Source organism: Aotus nancymaae, unplaced genomic scaffold, assembly GCF_030222135.1.
Source record: "Aotus nancymaae isolate 86718 unplaced genomic scaffold, 86718_ANA_hifiasm-v0.15.2.pri h1tg000099l, whole genome shotgun sequence".
Lineage (NCBI taxonomy): Eukaryota > Metazoa > Chordata > Mammalia > Primates > Aotidae > Aotus > Aotus nancymaae.
The window spans coordinates 9,106,320-9,132,555 of NW_026988514.1; the positions used below are offsets into that span (position 1 = coordinate 9,106,320).

The 26,236-nt window shown below is 36.4% G+C and overlaps 1 protein-coding gene across 4 annotated transcripts in view; it reads left to right on the forward strand.

Annotated features, from left to right (window-relative positions):
• MAPK8 (mitogen-activated protein kinase 8) overlaps nucleotides 1–26,236 on the forward strand; it is a 120,650-nt gene that overhangs the window by 52,051 nt on the left and 42,363 nt on the right. The window lies entirely within an intron of this gene.

The window sequence follows — 26,236 nt, forward strand, 5'->3', positions numbered from 1 at the left end:
ATAATTGAGAAAGAACTCTTATAAATTAGCCAGGTGTTGCAGCATGCACCTGTAATCCCAGCTTCTTGGGAGGCTGAGTCACTAGAATCACTTGAACCTGGGAGGGGTCGATTGCAGTGAGCGAAGATCATACCACTGCACTTCAGCCTGGGCTGCGAAGTGAGAGAGACTCTGTCTAAAATAAAAAAAAAGAAGAAGGTTTAAAGAACTCAAACAGCCGGGTGCGGTAGCTCCCGCCTGTAATCCCAGCACTTTGGGAGGCCGAGGCAGGTGGATCACGAGGTCGAAACCATCCTGGCCAACATGGTGAAACCCCATCTCTACTAAAAATACAAAAATTAGCCGGGCGTTTCGCATGCACCTGTAGTCCCAGCTACTCGGGAGGCTGAGGCAGAAGAATCGCTTGAACCCGGGAGATGGAGGTTGCAGGGAGCTGAGACTGTGTCAGTGCGCTCCAGCCTGGCAACAGAGCAAGTCTCCCTCTCAAAAAAAAAAAAAAAACCCTCAAACAGTTGAACTAGAAAGAGACTCAAAAAGTGGAAAACTGAAGGGTAAGTATACAGAAAAGATGCCCAATCTCTAGTATTTAAGAGTAGTGTAAACTAAAACCAAGTGAGATATTAGTTACATTTAAACGGCATCAGACCAGCTACTTTTATATGTGAATTCTGTCAAGGAACCTGACCTACTTTTTAGAGTTCCACTTTTGTATTTCCATAAATCTGTTGCATATTACCCCAATTACATTAATAGGGTCTCCAAATTAACATGTTTAAAACCAATGTTTTTATCTTCTTGCTCTTCCAGTGTGTCACCTGACAGTGTGTTTGTTCTTGGTTGACTTCCCTTAGTTGACTTCAGACTGTTTCTGTAATTATCTTATAATGATTTCATTTTCCTTATGTTCTCAGCCATTTTCCACTTCCCTCCTCCCCCAGTCTCTTACTGCTCCACAGGGACCTCGTGTCCTTTTTTAGGGTGAAAACAGCCACTGAACATGAATTATTTCAGTTTACCTTTCCTAGGCTTGAATGCTTCTCTTTTGCTTTCAGAATAATGCTTATACTTTTAAAAAAGGAAGTATATTACAGATATCATCACTTCCACACTTTAAAGGAAATACAGTTTTTACCACTGCATACTGCTAACATTGCTCTCTCTTGTGCTATTATACTTCTCCAAGTTTTCTTTCTTACCCTGATGGCTGTTGTTGTGCATTTCTTCTTCCTTCCTCCTTCTCTCTTCTTTCTTTCTCCCGATGGGGAGGGGGGAGCTTACATGTAGGTCTTCCCTAAGGTGCTCTCCTTAGTCTGAATCTTTCTTCTTACTAATTTGTATGTAAAATGAGAATTTATATGACACAGTACATATGTTTTCTATTTCCTGGCATGCAGACTGGAATTTCTTGAGCTCTAGCTCTTCCTCATTGCCTCTGCAGCCTTGGCTAGCAAATCCCATTGATTCTTTCCAATACTTCAGAAGATTTTCCTCATTTTCGTTGATATGATTAGCTTTATTTGCCTTGCTTAGTGTCCTCAGATGTGGTTTGCACACAGTTTGTGATGCAAAAACAAATTTATCCTACCTTTTTTTAACTTTATTTCCTGCAGTGGATCCTTCATGAAACCTGTATGCCCAGCAAAATGGAATATTTTTCTTTGACAGTTGCTTGCTGGTTTTGCCTCTGTTCTTTCCTCTCACTATTCATTCCCTTCACCACATCCGCCATATCCCCCATCCCTTCCACCTCCTTTCTCCTTACACAGTGAATCTTAGAACGATACTATCTTTTTTCAGGCTAAATTCTTAGCCTCAGAGATTTCTGTAACATTTCATTTGTATCTTTTCTGACCCTTGTTTCTGCCTTGCCTTAGAATGAACTTGAGTGTTTTATTTCTGCTAACTAGTTTCTCTGTTTCTTGGGATCAGTGAGTCATCTTTGTGTTCCAGGCTCAGAAGATGAAATCGTATACTGTTCTTGTGAATTAATGGGAAAAAAAAAAAATACAAACCAAAAAAACACATTTTCTTTTTATTAACCTCTATTTGGGCAGGGAGCGGGGTGAGTCGGCAGGGGTTCCTAAAATCATTAAATTTTAGTTGAGTGATCTTACCACTAATTTATTCCAAGACCATAGTTTTATGGATGAAAAAAAATGTGCCTCCAAAATTTAAGTGGATTTCATAGTATCACACTGCTCAAGGAATTTGTGGCTTCCAAAATTTTATTAGATGTCTACTTATTTTTTAGAAATGGGGCCTCACTGTGTTGCCTAGACTGGAGTACAGTGGCTATTCACTGGCCTGAACATAGTGCACAGCAGCCTTGAACTCTTGGCATCTAGCCATCCTCACTTCTTAGCCTCCTGAGTACTGAAATTTTTAAGGTCAGTTTGCCTTCAGTCCCACAGGGGAGCAGGAGTCCTGGGTGAGCTGAGGCTGCCATAACCATAACTGAATTTGAGGCCCCAGGCAGAAAGGTAAACTTTTCTTTATATGAGCTCATGGAAATTCATTTCTCTCTATTCCCATTTCCCTTTTCTCCCCACTTTTTACTGCCTGCTGTCTTCCTTCAGACTTTGGTAGCTGGTAATAAATCTTTCTTATTTTCTGTAATGTGTTTCACAAATTACATATGGTCTGATGATTATATGGTTTTAAGAAAAATACCATAAAGGAGGAGTGTTTGTCCTTAGTTTTTAATTTAGTTACCCATAAAATCTGAACTCTACCCTGACAAATGTGTCACCGTTGTGTTTTTTATGTTTCCTCAGTATCTGCTTGTTAGTTCAATACTATCTTTTATGAATTGTAATGTACTATTCCCAAGAACATATTTATTACTGTTTTCATAGAGAATTGAGCAGTAGAACATTTTTCTTAACAGAATTAAACTTACTTTTTTCTCCATCCACTAGATGGCTCAAGTACACCACTTTGGCAGATCGGATTGATCCTTGGTTGCTTTGCTTGTGGTTTCTACTTTGAGGGCTGCTGCTTTTTAAAAACTGTATGAGCCCTTACCTGGACCCAGCTTTGCATATATGTGATAGCAGATTTCCTCACATTTTCTAATTAGTTACAAACTTCTGAAAAGCTGATGAAACGTTCTTCACATCAGAAGTAAAAACAGTGCATTATAGTGCTTAGAAGATTTTGTTTATAGCTTTCAAGTTATTTTGGACTTTAATTCAGTTGCCAATAATCCATTTAGATTTTCTCAAACTAGGCATACAGTTAATAATTCATCCATTTCTTCCTGACTCGTAGTCATTTGGAGTCATTTTCCAGCACATAGGGGTACTTCAGGAGTTTTTGAGGCACACAGGGCTGTTTGCTTCAGTTCTGTAGTAATAATATTTATTGAGTGCTTTTGTACATAGCACTGTACAGGCCAGTGGAGGGAAATACCAGGATGACTAAAGAGGACATGTTCATCAGCAAGGAGCCCACTGCGTTAATTCGTTTCCTTAAGTTTCTTTATTAGTATTACAATTATTTTTGAAGGCACATTGATGTCTTGAGTTTTTGAAGCCAAATAATGAGTAGAATGAAATGGCTGATTAGACTGTAACCAACCCTGAGGAGAATTTTGTTTTTGACATTGTCTCTGTTGATATTGTCTGAAAATAAAAACTTTAAAAAAAAAAGCTGAATTCTTTAGAAATATTTTTTGCTTATGGCTTTCTGTTTTGAGTTGTTAAGTAAAAGGGAAAAGGCATAAGATTGGTTGATACTTATGTGCCAGTTTCTTACTTAATTTGAGTTTTCAGTAATTTGGAAGACAAGTACAAATATCCCTATTTACAGATGAAGAAACTAAGGAATCAGAAGTTGCCCAGGATCAAATAACTGTTAAGTTAGAGAGATAAATTGTGGACCTCTTTGCAATATCAAGGGTGGTTTTTTATTGTTTTGCCCAAGAGAAAATAATTATTTTCTGAAATGGCGGAAACGTTTTTAATAATATCAACTATTGGATACTTTCATATCCTAAAGACAGAAAACTAAAAAGAAATAATTTAATTGCCTCTCCCAGTTTATCTTTGAGATTATAAACAAATATTCTGACCAAATTAGAGCAATCAGCCATACTGGTATCTCTTTTACACATAACTTTAGAATGACAGCAAACACTATAAAATTGATTTATCCAGAGAAAGTGTTTGCACCTAATAATCTGATTTTTCAGCAATAATAACCAAATTAGTCCATCAGTTTGAAAATACGATGTATGATTTAAAGGAGAATGGCAAGTTATTCATTAAAATACATGTTATTAACCATATTGTAACTAGATAACAATTTGTCTTCATAAAATTCCCTTGATTTCTCTTTATTGTTTAAGGGTCCTGTAGCTAAGCTGTATAAAACAGGAAACATTGCTGTTAGCCAGTGCTCTTAAGGACACAGGAGTGAAGTAAAACAAACAATACAAAAGGGGTTTGTTTGTTTGTACTTAATGTCTCTTTGGCTGTGGTATCATTTTTCTGGCTCTGTTGTCTTTGTTCTTTTTCACTGCATCGGGAAATAGCCATTAGGTACATACCCTTCAAAGTTTTAAAAGTTGAAATTGTACTTTCACAACTATTAAAACAAAAATAATCAGTACTGTGGACTGAACTCAAAGATATTTAAGATAAATATCTTTCCGTGACTATGGAAATTTATATCCTCCATGTCACCTTAGAAATTTTCCTGTACATTGACTAGATATACTGATATTTTTGTTCCTTTTATATATTATTAGATATTACCATCAGTATTATTACCATATTTACACAGTGTTACCTTTTATGGAAATTCTAAACCTTTGGCAGTTCTTGATAACCAAGATAATGATAAACTAAAGAGATTATTAACCCATCTTTTGAGAGAAATGTGAAATTATTCAGTCGTCTATAAAGAATCTTTGACAAAGGCATTTTAAAACATATTGAATTCCTAGCCATTTTATTATTATTAGCTATGTACCTAAATGATATTTTAGATATGAGTATAAGAAAGACAAACTTTAGGTTGTCAAACAGTGAGGATGTCTCATGAGTTACAGTCATGGCATGACAATTGAATTACAGTTATCTCTTGATGAATCAACTTCATCTAAACCTTAACTGCATATTAAATTATTTAGTCATTTCCTGATTCAGTAATGAGAAGTCAGAATATATAGTAATTTACTGGGTAGCATGTTATATGCCATAGCTTACAGAATGTACTTCATCAGTAAAGTCCACAGTAAATCAAAGACAAATGAGAAAATTATTTTAGAATTCAACTTTAGGTTTTTTTTTTTTTTCTGTTAATTTGAAGTGGCTATAAATGCTCTTATGTAATAAGAAAAGAACTCTAGGTATATTTAAATATTTAACCTGCTATAACTTTTTGTTGGAAAGGAGGTAGATTTAAAAAAAAAAATCCCATGGGGAAAGAAATAACTTTAGTGATGCAGTATGCGTTTATTTGTGTATTGTTAAAAACCAAACCAAACCAAAAGACCCCTAAGAACCTTTAAATTTAACAAAGTTAATTTGAGCAGGAAACAGTTTCTAGAAGTAGACAGCACTCCAGACTAAGATGGTTCAGATTACTACTACCACTTAAAACTGGTGAGGTGTTTTAATAACGGGGAAAAATAGGAAAGGTCATACAGAAATTACCTGATTGGTGCAGCTTGGTGTTTGCCTTAATTGGGCATAATCTGGCAGCTTTTAACCTTTGATTGGCTGAGATTCAGTTGTGTGGTTATAAGGGTATACTCCTAAGTTAGATTATAACTTGTTTACACATCAAGCTAGAGTACACTTAACAGTGTATGGAGGCAACTTTGAGCCAAATCTAATTGAACAGTATAAAAATAAGTTTTGCAAATATTTATCCTTATCACGAGTTATATTCAGGTATTCTTTATTCTCTTCTATTTCACTAAAAAATAATTCAAATCCATCAAATTGATTTCATGACCCATCAGTGTGTTGGAACTCATTAGTCTGGAAAACACTGCCATACAGGTTGAAAAGTTTTTTTCTTCTTTTATGCTATTAACAACTGACTAGTCAGATACAGCTCAAATATTTGGAAAGCTTTATTATTGCAGTTTAGTAGCTGGCTTTAAAAAAATGTTTTCTAGAATCCTCCCTGCTACATTGTTTTCCTAACTTGAAAATTTAACTGAATGACTAGGTGTTGGACCAAGAAATATCTGAGGTGCCAAGCCCACAGAGGAAAATTTAACATTGATTGAGGTATCATGGTGATCTGTGCACCCTTAAAATTAAGCTCATTTTAGTTAATAGAATATAAGTTTCAGCTGGATATGGTGGCTCAGCACTTTGGGAGGCCAAGGCAGGATGATACCATGAAGCCAGGAGTTTGAGACCAGCCTGGGCAACACAGTGTGACCCCATCTATACCAAAAAACATAAAAATTAACCAAGCATGATGGTACATGCCTGTAGTCCTAGCTACTCAGGAGACTGAGATGGAAGGATTGCTTAAGACCAGGAGTTTGGGGCTGCAAGTGAGCCAGCCTGGTGCTGTTACATTCCAGCCTGGGTAGCAAAGTGACATCTTAAAAAAAAAATATATATATATATATATATACACACACACACACACACACACACGCACACACACACATTTATACATACATACATATATATATATATAAATTTCAAGTTAATTGTTTAAAGGATGTCATTAACCAGAACAAAGCATCAGTCTTTGGTAATGAAAGCATTCTAAAAGTCTTTCTTTTAGATAGATTTAAAAGTCTATCTTGCAGACAGAAGTAATTTTACTAATCATAAGTAACATGATTATCATAAAAAATATTTATGGATAGTAATTCAGTTTCTTATGCTGAGGTGCTTTACATGTTTTCTCTTTGCATAATCTATAAACTTGATGTTTCTTAGTTGACAAAATAAGTTTACAGTTAGATATATAGGTAACTTTTAGTTCAATATTTTAAAAATTGTGTCCTGAGAAGTATAAATAAAATTCAATGAAAGATACCATTTCCTGGCCTTATATAATGGCTTATATTTGAACACTTGGAGATAGGGGAAAAGGGCATTTCACATAAGGGGAACAGAGGCATCAAGGCAGAAAATTCAGTATGTTCCAGAAATAAAACGTTCAACTGGATGGGCTTTGTTCTAAAGGCAGTTTTTGAGAGAAGAGAGAATTAAATTAATATCTCTTGTAATACCTACTTGCTACAGGAGATAATGGGATGGATTTGAATTGAGTGAAATTAAGCAGGGACAGTAGTTAAGAAATCATTGAAATATTTTAGAGAAGAAATGAGATCGAAGTAGGTCAATGTCTATGGAAATAAAAAAGGTAATTTTTCAAGACAGTAAAATCAACAAAATTTGGCAGCTGATTAGATTAATTTAGGGATATTTGAGTATGTGCTATGCATTTCTGGGAATCCAACTGAGAACAAAATGCATGCTCTTTACCCTTACATGTATTTTAGTCCAATGGGAAGCACAGGCATTTTCAATTCATGTGTTGCCATGGAGAAAGGCCAAATGTGCCTTGGGAGTGAGTATACTGACTGAACTTAAAGCCTCAGGGATGAGTAGGTATTGACCAGGTAAAGTGAGTGGGGATAGTATGTGTTATAGATTCCTTCCTGTCTTCTCTCCCCCATGTTGGCTTGGAGTTGAAAAGATTGTGGTGCTTTTAAAGCAGTTCATTGTGGCTAGATCTTGGGATTATAGAGGGAAAAGGATCTGGTAAGACAGGGGGCCAGGGCCAGATCATCCCGAGTCCTGAAGTTCCTGGAATCCCCTAGTTCTTGGTCCACAGCCCTAATGAGGGCTTGGGCTTTATCTTAGGAACAAAAAGTAACTATGGTATGATTTTAAGCAAGGGAGATTCAGGGTCAAAATTGCATGTTAAAATTATTTTAGCTAAGGATGTCTTAGTTATAAGTCAGAAACTTAATCAAAAGACAAAGTGACCCCGAGGATTCAGCATGTGCAGAGGTAGGAAGTGCAGCTGTACTTTACAAAGATTTGGACCAGACATGGTTATCAATATCAGATGTTTCCTCTTCTCCTGTATCACATAGTATCTTGTCTCTCATGTCTGCTCCATTGCTTTATGTATACTGTCTCTTAACTATAAATTTCTGACCTACACTCTCTTCTGAGTTTCTCTCCCACTTCGAAGACCTCTGGAGAGAGTTTGACTGGCTCTTTAAGTCCGTTGTCTAACCTTGGTCTAATCAGCTGTGGCTAGGAGGGCAGGATCATGTAGCATAAACATAACTGCTTCAAAGCCCGCCCCTCTCATAGTTAAGGGGTGTAGCTAGTTGTGGGCTAGGCAGAAGAATTCTTAGAAATAACCAACTTCAGAAGATCACTTTGACTGAAGAATGAAGAATTTGGGGGAAGGGAACTAAAGAAAGGGTACCTCTTTAAGAGAATACAGTAATCTAGGCAGTAGATAATGTTGGCCTGAATTAAGAGTGGTAATTACCACATAAGAAGTGAACTGATTTGTGATAGAGTAAAGACTGAATCTCCAGAAGTGCATGTAGATTGGATATTGTCGTATAAAGAGTCAAGGATAATGTTTGTGTTTCTGACTTGAATACTTGAATGGATGATGATAGCAATCCCTGAAATGAAGGAGCAAAGCAGCAAATTTAGGGGGGATTGAAGATGAAGAATTTATTTGTGTGCCCATGTAGAGTCTGAAATAGCTTTGAGACATCTAAGTGGTAATGATTAGTAGACCATTGAATATATGCCTCTATAGCAGAGGGAAAAGCTCAATAGTAGATAAATATTTGAAATTCTTTAGTGTTAAGTGATAACTAGAGCCATGAGGGTGGATGAAATTGCCCTGGGAGAGTATAACAAGACAAGAGGGCCAAGACAGCCGTGAAGAGAATCCGAGGACTGGCGGAGGGGGGAATAGGAGCCTACAGGGCAGACTGGGAAGGAACAGAAGGGTGTGAGAAAAATCCAGAGTATGCACTGTTTTTAGAAACCCAAGAAAAGTGCTTCAGGCAGGAGAATGTGGTAAAAGTGTCAGGTGCTGCTGAGCAGCATAGGAAGGTCATTCTGCTTAGGAGCAAGAAGTTTGTTGATGACCTTGGTGAATTGAGCTTAATGGAACTGGTGAATATGGAAAACAGGAATGAGGACTTCGGCAAGTGAAGAAATCAAAATAACAAATATAAACAAGTGCTTAAGCTATGAGGAGAAAGAGAGAGTGGGTAGAAACGATTATGACAGTGAAGTAAGGTTTTTAATTATGCATTTTTTAAAAATCAGGGTCTGATCATATTTCAGTACTAGGAGAAAAAGTGATAATCAGTTGAGCAAGATTAGGAGATGATTCAGAGCACTATTGCATGATGAAACCTCGTTTCTACTAAAAATACAAAAAAATTATCTGGCTGTGGTGGTGTGCAACTGTAATCTCAGCTACTCAAGAGGCTGAGGCAAGAGAATCACTTCAACCCACGAGGCGGAGGTTGCAGTGAGCCGAGATCATGCTACCGCGCTCCAGCATGGGTGACAGAGCAGGACTCTGTCTCAATAAATAAATAAATAAAAATAAAACAGTAGGTATCAAAATAAGAAAGGTTTGAAACGCTCAATATTAAAATAGGATCACAGATCATTGTAAAATAATTAGTCATTTAGCCACAATGATAAGCCAACCAATTTTAAAACGTCAAAACCTATACTCTTTGGTAGGAGACTCCATTAAAGAGTAAATTTGAGGAGACTCTATTAAAGAGTAAGATTCTATCAAAGACTCAGTTTTCTAAATAAGACCTAATAAGGGCAGCATGAGCCCAAGCAAATCTATTTTTCTTTTTTTCGTTGTAGTTTACTCAAACAAAATCTTTTACTATCTCCTGTTAACTCTACATGAAAATCTTGTTCAAAAGAGAAAACCAAATCCTACCTTTGTGTCAGTACATTATTAATATTTATTAAACCTAATTTTAATAAAATCTTACAGTAAATGGATCCACCTGATCCCAATCAGGTTTGACCAGAAAAGATTTTCATAGATGTTTTATAACCTCTTACTGTTTTATTTTTTCTTTCTTCAACTTTTTAAATTTAATTTTAGCTGTATCATGTAAATTTTGAAACAGTCTTTAAATAACCTCTAAACTAGACAAAATTACTTTTCCTTTAGCAAAACCCACACCCTCCTTTCTTTTATAATCTTCTTCGCCAAAACACAGCCTACTTTCCTTGTATGCTTTGCATACAGAAGTATTTCCCTTGTATCAAGTGCTTTTAATTACATATATTAACTATGATTTTAACTCATAGAAGTTTTAATTTCAAATGAAAAACCTAGGAAGTAAGTAATATTTAACTGTTTTGTATCAGTATTTGTAGACACATGATTTCATGGTTTTATAGAAAGATATTTCTACAAAATACCAATGATACTACTTTTTTTGTTTATTAACAGATCTAAATATATTTAGCTTTTCTATACCATGTAAAAACAAAATAACAAATTTTGTAAACTAAAACATATAATTAATGTTTTTTTATCTTACTGTATGTAGAAATGACTCAAACATTTTATGATTATTACTTTATTAAAACTAGCATGACCTTAAAACTTTAAACTACTGAAAATAGTTTTATTATTACTTTATGATTATTAAAAACATTTTGTGATTATTACTTTATTAAACCTAACATGACCTTAAAACTTTAAACTACTGAAAATAGTACTGCAACACAGGTACCCTCCCTAATGTCTTCTTCAGTCATACTGAGTCCCAAGTACCCATGTGGCACCAAATATGGTTATGAAGGGGCAGGGCCTGTCTGGGTCCTGAATTTACACACCAATTGTAGAGCCCAGGACAGAACTGGGAAGATAATGTCTGACTCCTCCCACCATAACCAGGAGATACAGCCAGGCCAGAGAGAGTGCCTCATATGTCCCCAGTCCTCACTTGTTTAGAGCCCAGAATCTAATGACCCGAATACATAAGCTCACAGACAAATCAAATAAGTATCGAATATATCACAGAAGCAACTGTTTTATGAGCCTCAGACATCTAGTAGAGAAAGCCTAAACCTTTCTGACCAGCAGACCCAGGCAAAAATGTCTGATTATGTTTAAAACTGACAAGTCTGAAGACATTCTAATTTTATTTTACAAACAAAAAACTAGTTTTATTTCTCAAAGATTACTAAAGTCACATGAACTTGAAAAATATTTGGGATTATTAAGCTATGAGCATTGATTTATTTGTCAATTTGGTACTATGTAGACAATATACAAACAGATCTGTACACATATATACATAAAAATACAAACATAAGTAAAGATTTCATAGCTTTGATTTAAAATTCTGTCCATGAGACAGGTAAAACTCACTATTTTAAAAGGACATTGGATTCAAACTTCATAAAAAGAACAAGTTCAAGTTTATTGCATATGCGTGAAGCCCTTAACAAGTCTTAAAGAACAAGTAGCAAATTTATATTTCAAGCACAGTGAAGAACGTAAGCTTTCCAAAAGACCAATTCAGTTTTACTGTGCCTTTGGCAAAAATTATGTTAACAGAATCCAAAAGAGTAAAACAGAAGATCTTTCTTCTACAGCAACATATATGTATGTGTGTGTGTGTGTGTGTGTGTGTGTGTGTGTGTGTGTGTGTGTATATATATTCTCCTAAATGTCAGCTTTTAATTAAACTAATTTCTGGCTATGGAGCTCTTTCAAAGAAACACAAGTATTTTCAAATTTTTTTATCAGATTTTAGCTGGAATAAACAGCCAGTATTCCTGGCTTCTGACTTTGGTTTTTCCGTTTTAACCAAAAGTGCCTTTCCAAGTGACACTCCAAAACCAATAAGCTTAAGAAAAGTTTTTTTGACTTGACCAGGGATGCACAAGGCATCTCCAAAGAGGTGCAAAGCAGCCCTCACAAGATCCAGAATCACCCAAAAGACAGTTTAGTGAAAGTCTTAAGGTGCAATCCACGTTTTTGCTTGGCCATCCTCTCTAGTGTTTCAGCTGACCACAAACAGAAGACAGGAAATAAAAAGCTGTTCATGGAAGGGAAAAGGATCAGTAACAAATGGGTACCCTAAAGGATCAAGAGTCATATTAATATTGTAGTAATTGAAAATAATTCAAATTCTTATAAATGTTTCTCTCTGAGCTAAAGGTATTAACCAAGGAAAGGAATTTTTTGTTGTTCTAAAGAATTTTAACTCTGTTTTAGATCTTAGCTGGAATGCTGCTTGGCTAATTCCTCCATGTTAACATTTCAAAGACATGACAAGATTTACCTCTCCAAGGGACTGTGAAATCCATCTGGGTGTGTAAGGGTATCTTCGGTGTTATTCATTAGTCTTGATTTTGAAAAAAAAAAATTGTTAGATCTGTATTTGTGTAATTTCAGTAGTGTCATTCTCATTTTGTAGTTGCACTGTTTGCTCCTTTTGTTCCAAATTTAAATACCTTTCCCTGTTTTAGACTATTAGTCTTCCAGTTACCTGTTTTATTGCCCTAAGCAATTGTTAGGTTCTTCTAAAGGAATGAGGGTGGGAAGATTTAACCCAAGTAGTACACTGTACAAAGGTACCTTTAAAGCTCAGCCTTCTTTCTTATGTAAAAACTCATAAAACTTTATGGAAATTTATGAGTATCAATTTTTCTTAGATTTAAATTTAAAATATTTGAGTACCTTGGAAAATAGTATATTCTTACAAAATAGTTGACCTATTTACTCAGTTAAATGCCATTGTGAAAATTGGCATTGCCTTACTGACACTAATAATCTACATGCAGCTGAGTGAGCCCAGAAGCCAACTTTGGAATATTTTGAGATTCTTGCCATTTTGAGTACAAAGTAATTTTAGAATCTTGGATACAAGCTAACTAAAGTGTTATGGTAATATCATACCCATATCGTTTCTGTTACTTCTATTTGTTATTGTTTTAAAAGTAGCCAAAAATGGCCAGGCACGGTGGCTCACATCTGTAATTCTAGCATTTTGGGAAGCTGAGGCAGGAAGCTTGCTTGCCAGGAGTTCAAGACCAGTGGACAACATAGCAAGACGTCGTCTCTATTGAAATATATATATTTTAAAGTAGCCAGAAACATTTACATACTTTACTGCCAAGGATACGGCTATAAAGTCTTGAGATCTTTAATAAATAACTTGAATGTCTGAATGATGTCTTGGAAACGAGTTCTGAATTAGCTTACTGATTTCATGTGTCTGTCGCTATTTAGCTTTAGATCCTCCTCAAAATGTAGAAATTGTTAAGGGTCAGTTTCTTGTTGAGACAATTTCTGTCGTAGCATCGTTTTGTGGTTAGAACATAGTAAACCTACTCAAATAAGCTCACTTAAGAATTAATTCTATTTTATGAATAGGTCTTAAAAAACCCAATTGTAGAAGTACAAACCAGGCCTCCTTCTCCCCTTTGTGGGTGGGGGTCAGATTCTCCTAGAAGAGAGGGCAAACTAGGTATGATTAGTGTACCTACTAGAAAGTACAGTGAAGTGACCAGGGCAAATAAAGTTGTCTCTTGGCTGTTACAATTTTTTTTCTGGACTCATGGGCAACTAAAGAAACATGCTAATTATACTGATGCTTAAAGGATTTGCCCTCTACTTTATTATGGAGGATCTGTGGTAGTAGGACTGTAACCTCTTCTTTATAAGAGAGTAGTACAGAAAAGGGAGAAAGAAAGAGAAAAAAAAAATCTTTAATATAGAGGGGAATCATCTGGAAAGAGCTCAGATTAATTTTTATAAAATTTTATAAGATTTTATAAGATTATATATTTTTATAAGGTTATAACCTTTTCTTGGAAGCCTCATTTTTAAAATGCTTATGGTAGTGACGTTTTATTATGCATGAATTTAGCTTTTGACTATCCAGCTATACATTTCTTGACAGATAAAATGACACTTTCAGTAGTACAGACAATTCTGCCCCTCCGAGGAAGCTTATGCCCTTGGATGAGAATTTGCTGTTCCCTCTTAGTTTCTACGTGTCTCCCATCAGATGAGCATGTCATGTATAGTGTAAATAGTTTAAATAGAATCATGGACCTAAATGTTATTGTACTAAATGTTACATTATGATTTAAGGAGATTTTAGGGGTAATTTTGACTATGACAGTTTTGTGGATTATTTGGAAGAGTAGAATTTTGTGCACTCTGGGCTTGAGTCTAAAGTTAGTCTGTAAAGTCAAAGTCATAACCACCCTTGGAAGTTCCTTAACTCATAAAAGTCAATATGAAATCTTTTGTGTACATACACACTGTTGAACATTAATTTTTGTGCACATTTAAATTGGAGAGTCACTAAGCCAGACTGAAAGGCAAAAGGAAAGTATACAGGTGTATATTTACTCAGCTTTAAAGATGGTATAGGTAGGGCATTCTAAAACGTTCCTTCTTGCCTACTGGCTTTACTTCTAATGGTGTTATTTGTTGTGAGAATTTCAGGAACTTGTTAGCCTTACCTTTCTGTGAGATAGCTTTTGAAATCAGTTGTTTAAATTCTAAGGTTAGCCATTAAGTAAGTTTATGATAAAACTTTGTTTTATTGTAATTTTTCATTATTTCCCTTTTCTTTTTCTTTGGTGTTTTAGTAACATCACTTTTAAGAAGTCTTTCTTCTCATCTCTGTTAAAGGAGGCAAAGGAAGAGATTTGGTCATTCAACTTAAGTAGAAAGAGAGGGAATTTTAGTTTTTTGATTGCTGTGGGAATCAATGTTAAAACTCCATGAAGAGGATAAAAATGGGACAATTAACTGGAACCTTATCAATGAGACATTCTCTTTCTAGAGCTTTTTGTGTTCCAGCATGTTCCCCCCAGTTTTAAGAAAATAACCCATACTCTTTGTCTCTTCAGTATATAATCTCAATTATGAAATAAAATAATTTCTCTTTAATAATATGCCCTGGGTAAGAATGGAAGTAATATTCCAGTTTTCTTCATTTGGTGCTAGTGTCAGCAGTGACGGAAACATAGGCTGTCTCAGAATGGGCCCTATAGTGCATGCTCAGACCTGGGCTGGCTTACTCTTCATATGGCTCTGCTACTTTATTATAGAGGAGGAACCACAAAGTCCAAGATGGGCACTGCATTCTCACCACTCAGTAGGCAGTCTCTGAGGGAAAGAAGAAAAGCATATGTCCTGAGAGACATAAATGGCTAGTCAGCCATAGTTTATTTTTGGGAAAGGAGGAAGAGGGGATTACCCTAGGATGCACCCTATATTTCACGTATTGTTTCTACTACTTTTGGTTAAACTGTGGACAAATATGTCGTTGGAATAGGACTTCTTAGTGCAGGACGTAGTGATATTTCTATATTTATTACTTAAAATATAGTTGAAAAATGAACTTTGAAAATACCTGGAACTGAAATAGATGCATTTTCATGGTAGCAGCTGAGATCTGATCTAAAGACCAATTGAGGGCTAACAAGGAGTGAGGTTAAATTTAAGCTTATTGCTCTTTTAGGGAAATGATGTGAGTGAGGGTTGAGGCCAAGAAATTCTGACTATATTCTGAAAGTAGTGAGTCTTCATTAGTTAGACCTAACCTCATAGTGCTCACTATGAGCCCTCACCTTAAAGATTAGCAGCTGCTTGTTGCCTGTTGACGAAGCAATTATTTAGCAGATCCTGTAATATGTGGTTCTGCCACTTTGTCCATAACTGATTAGACCAGGGCAGGCCTCTGGCCCAAGGCTAATGGCATATGAAGTGGCCTGGTATGAAAACTGCATAAACAACAATGATATGATTAAACTAATCTTTCTCTTTCTCTCCTGTAAACTACTTGAGAGGAGAATGATAGGCAATTCATAATGGGAGCTTAAAGTAACAGTTTGTTCACTAGTTCATTAACTCGTTCAACACTTTTGAATGTCTGTTGTTAGCAAGGTACTCCTCAAGGCACTGGTGATTTATTCTTAAACAGAACAAAATTCATGGTTTCATGGAACTTGGGTTTGAGTGGGACAGATAATAAGCATATACTAGAATGTCAGCAGTGGTAAGTGATATGAAGAAGAATGACATGGGGTGAGGGGAGAGTGTGCTTAAAGGGGAATTTGGATAGGCTAGTCATGTAAGGCATCTCATAGGAGCTGTATTAAGAGATTTATTATAAGGAATTAGTTCATGTGGGTGTGGAGGTTCCTAGGTCTCAAGATCTGAAGTTTGCAAGTTGAAGACCCAGGAGAGCTGATGATTTAGTGCCAGTTTGAGTCCAAAGGCCTGAGAACCGGAAGACTGAAAGTAGTTCCAGTCCAAAGGCCAGTAGGCTCAAGGTCTAGGAAAAACTGATGTTTCAGTTTGAGTCTAAAGGCAGCAAAACACCAGTCCAAGCATAAGGTAGGCAGGAAGAGTTCCCACTTATTCTCAGGAAGGTCGGCATTTTTGTTTTATTCAGGCCTTCTACTGATTGAATGAGGCCCACCCACATCACAGAGGGCAGTCTGCTTTACTCAGTCTATTTATATAAATGTTAAAGTTATCCAGAACACCCCCATAGAAACACCTAGAATAACATTTGACCAAATATATAGTCACCCTGTGTCCTAGACAAGTTGATGCGTAAAATTAACCATCATAGATAGTTCTATTGGTAGCCACAGAACCAGGTTAAGTAAAAATAGATGGGCTCTAAGTTACCTCTGACTTATTGTCAGGATAGCCTGATGATTGGAGCCATCTTAAATTCTGAACCTTGTTGTATTACCTGAATTAGTTTCCAGGGTCTCTAGAGTCTGGCTGTATGGTTGCATTGAATTCATTCTTTCCTCCTAGAGAAGGTTTTATGTAACTAGTTTAACCTGTGTGTTTCTATGTTCAGGCTTGACAGCCTAGCCATTTTATGGATTGGTGGTTAGCCTGATATGTAAAGATATCACAGAAATAAGCCTTGAGTCATAAAAACCTAATATAGCCCCCCAACTTTGCTAATAAAAACACTGGTAAAGATAAATGAAACAATTTATTAAGTAATTTGTTACTTTAAAAAGATTTACATTCGTGGTTAACTTTTTTTAGCATTAATTTGTTCTAACTTTATGAAGAGCCTAAGTGTTTTGGAAATCTGAAGATGTAGGAGTTGGCAGCCCTTGCTCTCAGAAAGACCACAGTCTGACAATGATATCTGCATAAGTAAATATACAGCAAAGTAGTTTAGATGAGAATTTAGGTTAGAGCTGGTTTGAATGGAAAAGGCTTATGAAGATCACGTTTAAGCTAGTCTTAGAATTTGGATAGATACAGAAAGTGGTAAAAATATTTCATGAAAAGGAAAGGGAAATGAACAAATGAGATACATCAGAGTTTGGGGGATGGTAGTTCAGCTTTGTTGACATGATTGTAGTCTTCTCGCCCTAGTTGTAGTGACAGGTGAAATTTCAAAGTTACAGCTGAACCTCGGTATTTCCATACTTTTGGATGCACATTAATTCTTTTGAGCCTCAGATTACCCCATCGGTTAACTGAGATCTAAATTCTCTAATAATAGTTCCTTTGTTTTTAATCTCAGAAGCCTTCTTGAGTAGGGAAATGAGTCATCAGAAACCATGCCATTTCCTTCTCACACATACTGTTGCTGTTCAGGCTTAATAATGGAGAGAGAAGTATATCAAATTCATCCTCCATAAATCTCACCAGTATCCTTAATGCCCTTATCTTGGTGAAGGTGGAAAAACTCAACTCAAAAGTGCTTTTTTCTGTTCTCTCTCTCAACACAATAACCACAGAAGACTCGTGTGACCAAATGTTGTGTAGAGGGAGCTCCCTACACACCAAGCAAGTGATGGGTTTTGCAATGGACACCTGCTAAGTATCTTCCAATTCAATTCTGACACTATTTACCTGGAGATAGCATGAGAACCCACAGGTTGAGGGCCCAGTCCCACAAGACTTAGTCCCCTCCCACCACCTCCAGATAACAGTCTTCTCACTGACTGGCTCCAAGTTGAGATTCCCATGCCCCTCTCTTTGGGTTAGATTAATTTGCTAGAGCAGCTTACAAAACTCAGAGAAACAGCTTTACCAGTTTATTATAAAGGATATTAAAGAAGGATGCAGATAATGAGATGCATAGGGTAAGGTATGGGGGAAGGGACACAGAGCTTCCAAGCCTTCCCAGGGCATGCCATCCTCCAGAAACCTCCACGTGTTCAGCTATCCAGAAGTTCCCTGAACCCTGTCTTCTTGAGCCTTTCATGGAGATTTATTGGATAGGCATGTTTGACAACCATGTAGAAATGTGATTGGACAAAAAAGGGTGTACTCTAACAGGCCGAGTGGAGAAACCTACAAGCCTGTCTTTTCTGATTCTTCTTAGTCTTTCTGTGCAACATTCCTTTCTCAAGGGTATGGGACAGGACCCCTTCTGAAATGAGAGCCTTATAACCTGCAGTCAGAAAGGCAGGAGAAGATTAGAGTCCTGCCTTGAGCTGGTGAAAAGAGGATATCAGAGAAAGGGATTCTGTTTTCTGAGGCTTAAAGCACCCCAACATCATCACAAAAGATGATAACAAGGTATATGGGAGTTAGGAGCCAGGAGCTGTGGACGAAAACGTATATATATATGTTGTCTCTTTATATAATTCATAGAATTATATATGTTGTTATATAGTGTGCAATAGATAGGTAATGTCACAATTGGAAATTGCACTTTCTCTCTGTCTCTTGATGGTACTTTTTTATGGCAGTGACACACCAGTATCTCCATCTGTATGGCCACACATGTGTTCTGGATCCCATTCTTTTCTTCCTTTTCGAAATGATATGCTATCTGTGAAACCTGTTTTCTTTCTCACTCTCCCATTCTCATTCTTCCCCCTCTTTATTGGATCCTTTCTGTTAGCATATAAACATGTTCAGGTTGTCTCTATGTTATAGGTGTTATACTATGCTCTATTATATATCATCTAGTAATCTAATTATCCCCCCTTGACCATTTACTCTTCTTTATCTATTTCATCTTTGGTCTTTGCTAAACTTCTCTAAAGAAGTAACTGTATCCAGTTTCCTTATTTCTAAAATCATTTCCTACTTACATTTCAGCTCATTTTAATTTAGCTTCTACTGCATTTGCTCCACTCAAATGGCTTGACACCTCTGTAACAGTGCTATTAGCTGCTTTGTTCTTTAACACACTCTTCCTTTGGCTTCTGCAGTGTGTTCTCCTTGTTTTCTATCTAGGTCTTTGGCTGCGTCATCTCAGCTTCCTTGTCAGCTTATCTTTCTCCAATTGCTCATTAAATGTGGTTGTTATACAGCTGAATCTTGTCTCTTTTTTACTTACCACTATTTTCTGGAATAATTTGTCTCTCATTGCTTCAGTTAACAGTGACAACTCCTAAATTTTCTTTCACCCAGACTACTCATCTGAGGTCCAGTTCTGTATCTGGTTACCAAATTGATATCTCAGACTCAACAGGTTTTTAAGACTTAGAACCTCTCTTCCTCCATGTTCTCTTTATCTTCAGGATTTTTTTTTTTTTTTTTTTTGGACTCACTGTGGTATATTTTTGAAGGACTCAATCTACCCCTTATATTGTAACCATAGGCAATTAATCATTGTAAGATTCAGTTTCATCATCTGTAAGATGGAAAAACTATAGTACCTTTCTTAGCATAAGGAAACATCAGACAGAATGTAAATATGAGGTCTAATACCAGGGACTAGATTTACCCTCTAGCTGTGAACAAATAGAAAACCCTCCTACGGCTGTTTTCAGGATTAAAATAGTACTTACAAAGCACTTGAAATAAATAGGACCTCATGTAAAGTAAGAGTTTTCAAAAGTGTCTGCTTTTATTATTGAATATGGATATGAAGTTATGGGATAAAGCTTAAATTGATGCTTAAATGTTTATATTATAAAGAGAGGTTCTCAAATCAGTACTCTTAAGATTCTATTTTAAGAAACCAGAAGGAAGAATAGCTCCAAAACAAGCAATGAGAAGGAAATAAAGATAGGAAGCATTGAAATATAAAAGTGTAAAACATTAGAGAAAAATAAATTAGAATCTTTTTTGAAAAGATCAATAATAGTGCTAAAATTCTAACCAGACTGATTAGAAAAAAGAGAAGACACAAATGAGATTTGTAGTAATGAAAGAGGCGACATGAGTATAGATTCTTTAGACATTAAATTGGACAACTTAGATTATTAAATGAGCAATTTCCTTGAAAAACACAAACTACCAAAGCCTATTTAAGAAATAGTTGCCTCCTATGTTTATAAAAGAATGTAGATTTATAATTAAAACAGTCCCTCAAAAAAAAACCAATTCATCATAGAAGACTTCACTGAGATAGTCTATGAAACATTTAAAGATGAATTAATATCAGTTACATACAGCCTTTCCGAAAATAAAAGGAGAGGGAACACTTCTCAACTCATTTTATGTCAGCATTGCTCTAATATGAAATAAAACTACAGACCAGTATTCATTATAAAAATAGATAGAAAAATCTTCAAAGGAATTATAGCCAGCTGGTTCAACATATAAAAAAGATAGATGATAATTTATAATCGAGTGGGATTCATTCCATGAATACAAGGGTGGTTTAACATTTGAAAATCAGTGTAATTTGCCGTGTGAACCAACTATGAAAGTAAAACTAGCTGGGCGCGATGGCTCACGCCTGTAATCCCAACACTTTGGGGGGCCAAGGTGGGTGGATCACGAGGTCAAGAGATCGAGACCATCCTGGTCAACATGGTGAAACCCCGTCTCTACTAAAAATACAAAAAATTAGCTGGGCATGGTGGTGCATGCCTGTAATCCCAGCTACTCAGGAGGCTGAGGCAGAAGAATTGCCTGAACCCAGGAGGCGGAGGTTGCGGTGAGCCGAGATCGCACCATTGCACTCCAACCTGGGTAACAAGAGCGAAACTCTGTCTCAAAAAATAAAAATAAAAAAATAAAAAAAAGAAAGTAAAGCTATATGATTATCTGAGTATATTCAGAAAAGTCATTTAACAGAATTCAGTACCCATTAATGATAAAAAGTCTCAATAAACTAGGATTTAAAGGGAATTTTCTCAACCTGTCCGTTAAAGGACAACTAGTAAAATCTTATATATATCACGCTTAGTGATGAAAGACTGAATGCTTTTTCTCTTAAGATCATGAACAGGGAACGATGTTTGCCCTCATCACTTCTATTCAGCATTGTGTGAAAATTATAGTTAGATTTCCAATTACTAGCATTGGATAATTGGAAATTTAAATAAAAATAAAATAAAAATATTGGCATTCAAAATATTAATGCTTATGGAGAAGTTAAACAAAATTATGTAAGGTCTGTATATTAGAAGTTATACAGGCCTATGGAAAGAAGTATCATGTCTGTGAATCAAAAAACTCAAAACTGCTATAATGCCATTTCTCCTCAAATTGATGTATACCATAAATGCAATTCCAGTCAGTATGTTTGCAGGCTTTTTTTGTAAAAATTGGCAAGCTAATTCTGATATTTATATAAAAATTCAAAGGACCTAGAATAGCTGACATTTTTGAAAAAGGACAAAGTTTAATGACTTAAATTGCCTGATTTTCACACTTACTAGAAAGCTGCATTACTCAAGACAGTGTGATATTGGCCTAAGGATAAACATATTATTAATGGTATAGAAAATAGTTCAGAAATAGGCCCACACACATATGTTTATCTGATTTTCAGCAAAAAATACTAAGGCAATTCAGTGGAATAAACTGGGAGTCTTTTTAACAAATAGTTTTTGGACAATTGGACATATGTATGCAAAACAATGAATCTTAACCTTTAAGTGGGCAATGATTTCTTGCACATACAGGACCAAACTATAAAAGAAAAAATAAACCAGTTGTACTTCATCCAGAAAACCTTTTGATCTTCAAAAGTCATTGTTAACACAATTTCTATCAAAATCTTAGCATTATTTTTTGTAGACATGGACAAATTTCTTCTAAAATGTATACAGAATTATGAAATAACTGGAAACAATTTTGAGTAAGAAGAATAGAGCTGGAAAAATCGCACTACCTGATTCTGAGACTTAACATACAGCATTATACTCAAGACACTGTGGTGTTGATCAAAAGATAGATCAGTGAAACAGAATTGAAAGTCCAGTAGACCCATACGAGTAGAGCCAACTGATGTTTGACAAAGATGCAAAAGCAATTCAGTGAGGAGAAATGATGCTTTTTACAACCAATGGTATTAGAATACTTAGATATCCATAACCAAAGAAATAAACTGTGACTTAAAACTTTTATACAACAGTTATCATAGATGTAAAGTGTAAACTATAAAACTGTTATAAGAAAACCGGGCCGGGCGCGGTGGCTCATGCCTGTAATCCCAGCACTTTGGGAGGCCAAGGCGGGTGGATCACAAGGTCAAGAGATCGAGACCATCCCGGTCAACATAGTGAAACCCCGTCTCTACTAAAAATACAAAAAATTAGCTGGGCACGGTGGTGCGTGCCTGTAATCCCAGCTACTCAGGAGGCTGAGGCAGAAGAATTGCCTGAACCCAGGAGGCGGAGGTTGCGGTGAGCCGAGAACGCGCCATTGTCCTCCAGCCTGGGTAACAAGAGCGAAACTCCATCTCAAAAAAAAAAAGAAAACCAAGGAGAAAAAAAAAAGTTGTTTTTTTTTTTTTAAGACAGAGTCTCCCTCTTTTGCCTAGGCTGGAGTGCAGTGGTCTTGCCTCAGCCTCCTGAGCAGCTGGGACTACTGGTGCGCACCCATGCCTGGCTAGTTTTTTGTATTTTTAGTAGAGACAGGGTTTCACCATCTTAGCCAGGATGATCTCAATTTCCTGACCTCGTGCTCCACCTGCCTTAGCCTCCCAGAGTGCTGGGATTACAGGCATGAGCTACCACGCCCGGCCGGGAGAAAATCTTTTTGATCTAGGGCCAGGCAAAGGTTTCTTATACCAAAACCAGAATCCATAAAGGAAAAAAATATAATAACTTGGACTTCATCAAAATTAAAAACTTTTACTCGGTGAAAGATACTGTTAAGAGTATAAAAAGGCAAGCCACAGATTGGGAGAAAATATTTGGAAATTGCATGTCTGATAAAAAATGTATATACAGAATATATTTTAAAAGTCTCTAAACTCAACAGTAGGAAATAAGACAATCCAGTTAGAAAATGAATAAAACACTGAACAGACACTTCATCAACGAGCATATACAGATGACAAAGAAACACATGAAAAGATGATCAACATCATTAGCTACTAGGAAAATGCAAATTTAAAGCCATTATGACATATGACACACCTATTAGAATGACTAAAATAAAAAGTATTGGCAGAACCAAATGTTGGTAAGAATGTGGAGGAAGTAGATCTTTCCACACATTACTGGTAGAAGTGCAAAATGATACAGCACTCTGGAAAACAGTTTGCTGGTTTCTTGTAAAATTAAACATGGACTTACAGTATCTTACTCCTCGATATTTACCCTAAAGAAATGAAAACTTATATTCATACAAAAATGTATACACAAAGCCTTATAACAGCTTTGTCATAGCAAAAAGAGGTGAATGGATAGCAAATTGTCATACGTTCATATAATGAATAATATTCAGTAAGAAAAAGAGCAAGCTGTTGATATACCAACACCTTGGAGAATCTCAAGGGTGTTAAACTGAGTGAAAAAAGTCCGTTTCAAAAGATTTAAAAGATTACATAGGGTGATTTTATTTGTATAACTTTTTTTTGTTTGTTTTTGATTTTTTAAACCATCTCACTGTGTTGCCCAGGATAGTGTGCAGTGGTGCTATCATAGCTCACTGCAGCCTCTGACTCCTGGGCTGAAGTGATCCTCCTGCCTCAGTCTCCCAAGTAGCTAGGACCATAGGTGTGCACTGCTACCCTGGGTAATTTTTTTTTTTTTTTTTACTTTTTTTTATAGAGATAGGGTATTACTATGTTGCCTAGGCTGGTCTCAAAACTCCTGGGCTCAAGCAGTCCTTCTGCCTTGGCCTTCAAAAGTGTTAGGATTACAGATACGAGCCACTACTACCAACATAGAACATTTTTTAAATGAAAAAATTCTACTGACAAAGAACAGATCAGTAGTTGCCACAGGTAGAGTTGGGAGGAGTATGTGATTATAAAGGGATGATGGCATGAAGCTGTTTCTTTGAGGTGATGGCAATCGTTCAGGTTTTTTGTTTGTTTGTTTTTTGAGATGGAATCTCATACTGTCACCCAGGCTGGAGTGCAGTGTTGGGATCTTGGCTCACTGCAACCTTCGCCTCCAGGGTTCAAGCGATTCTCATGCCTCAACCTCCCAAGTAGCTGGCACTACAGGCATGCACTACCACGCCTGGCTAATTTTTGTATTTTTGATAGAGATGGGGTTTCACCATGTTGGCCAGGCTGGTCTTGAACTCCTTACCTCAAGTGATCTGTCCGCCTCAGCCTCCCAAAGTACTGAGATTACAGGAGTGAGCCACCGCACCAGGCTGGAATAGTTCAGTATTCTGATTGTAGTGGAAGCTTCTACTAATATGTGTATGTGATAAATTTCTCTAGAACTATACACACATAGTCAGGGCATGTAAAAACTGGTAAAATCTGAGTAAGGTTTCTAGTTTGGTTAATAGTATTATACCAATGTTAGTTTCCTCATTTTGATAATTGTACTATGGTTTTCAAATGTTACTGCTGGGTGAAAGGTACCCAGAAATTCTGTAATATTTTTGTAACTTGCATGTGATCCTAAAATTATTTCAATATAAAAAGACACTGTTAAGAAAATGGAAATGCAAGCCACAGACTGGGGAAAAAATACTTAAAAAACATCTGATAAAGAATGTATATCTAGAATGTATAAATATGTCTTAAAACTCATAATTATGACAGTCATATTTTTATACTAGGGAAAATGCCTGAATAGCTATCTCACCAAAAATAATTACATAAATGGCATATAAGCCCATGAAAAGATGCTCACCCTCATTAGTTATTAGGAAATGCAAATGTAAACCACCATGAAATACCACTGTATACCCCCTAGGATAGAAAAATTAAATGGCAATCAGAAGAATGTGGAGCAAGTAGAATGCTCACATATTGCTGGTGCAAATGGAAAATGATATGACCACTTTGGAAGACAGTTTGAAAATTTCTTATAAAGTTAAACATAGACCTCAGTAGTTCCACTCCTAGATAATAAACCCAAGATGAATGAAGGAAAAAAGTGTGAAATTCATACTAGCATCATTTATAATAACCCCAAAACTGTAAACAATTGAAATGTCCAAGTGGTACATCCACACAATGAAATTTATTCCTTAGTAAAAGGACTCTAGCATGTATGAATCTCAAAATCATAGAGCAAATGAAAGAAGCCAAACAAAAATTACATACTGTATGATTTCACATGTATGAAGATCTAAAAAAGGCACGATAACCAATTCAGTGGTTGGTAAGAGTTAGAGGGGTATTTGTAGAGAGTGGAGATTGACCATACAGGGAATGTATTGAGGTAATGGAAATGTTTTGTGTCATGATTTTCCTGAAGGTGGTTACGTAATTATATACGTCTATCACAACTCATCAAATTATAGAGTTAAAGTTGGTACAGTTTTTAGATCCTTTGCATGTGCTTTGTTTTCTGCCTAGAAAGCTCTCTCCTCTCCCTGCCTGATTGACTCATAATCAGTATTCAGATCTTGTTTAAACATCATGTTGTCAGAAGTATCTGCTCCTGAGCCCAGACTGGCATATACTTCTCTGACATCCTGCCCTTTTCCTTCATTGCCCTTACCACTGCTGTAGTTACAATCAGGCATGTAAGCTGTCCGCTTAAGATCTGTTTTTCTGTCTTACTGCAACTCTGTGAGGAGCCAGATGCTGATTAACATCTTGTTCATACTACATAGTATGGTGCTTAAATCAGATATTTCAGTGAAAATCGCATGACTTGAGTATAAGTGAGTAGTGAGTTCTCTGTCTTCTATTCTTGGAAGTGGCAGCTGTGGCTTCTGCCAAGGGTACCACTAGCTGGGACTACCTGCTTAACCTTGGAGCCTGTCTGCCTGCCTCTGCCCTGCTCCTGGGGAGTTGTGACTATCCATGCTCAGCTGCCTGACATTTTGTTCACACTTCTTGTCACCATGAATCACCCTCCTGTGGCTGGGCCACCCTGTTCTGAGAACAAAGGAGCTTTTCCTTGGTGTTACTCTT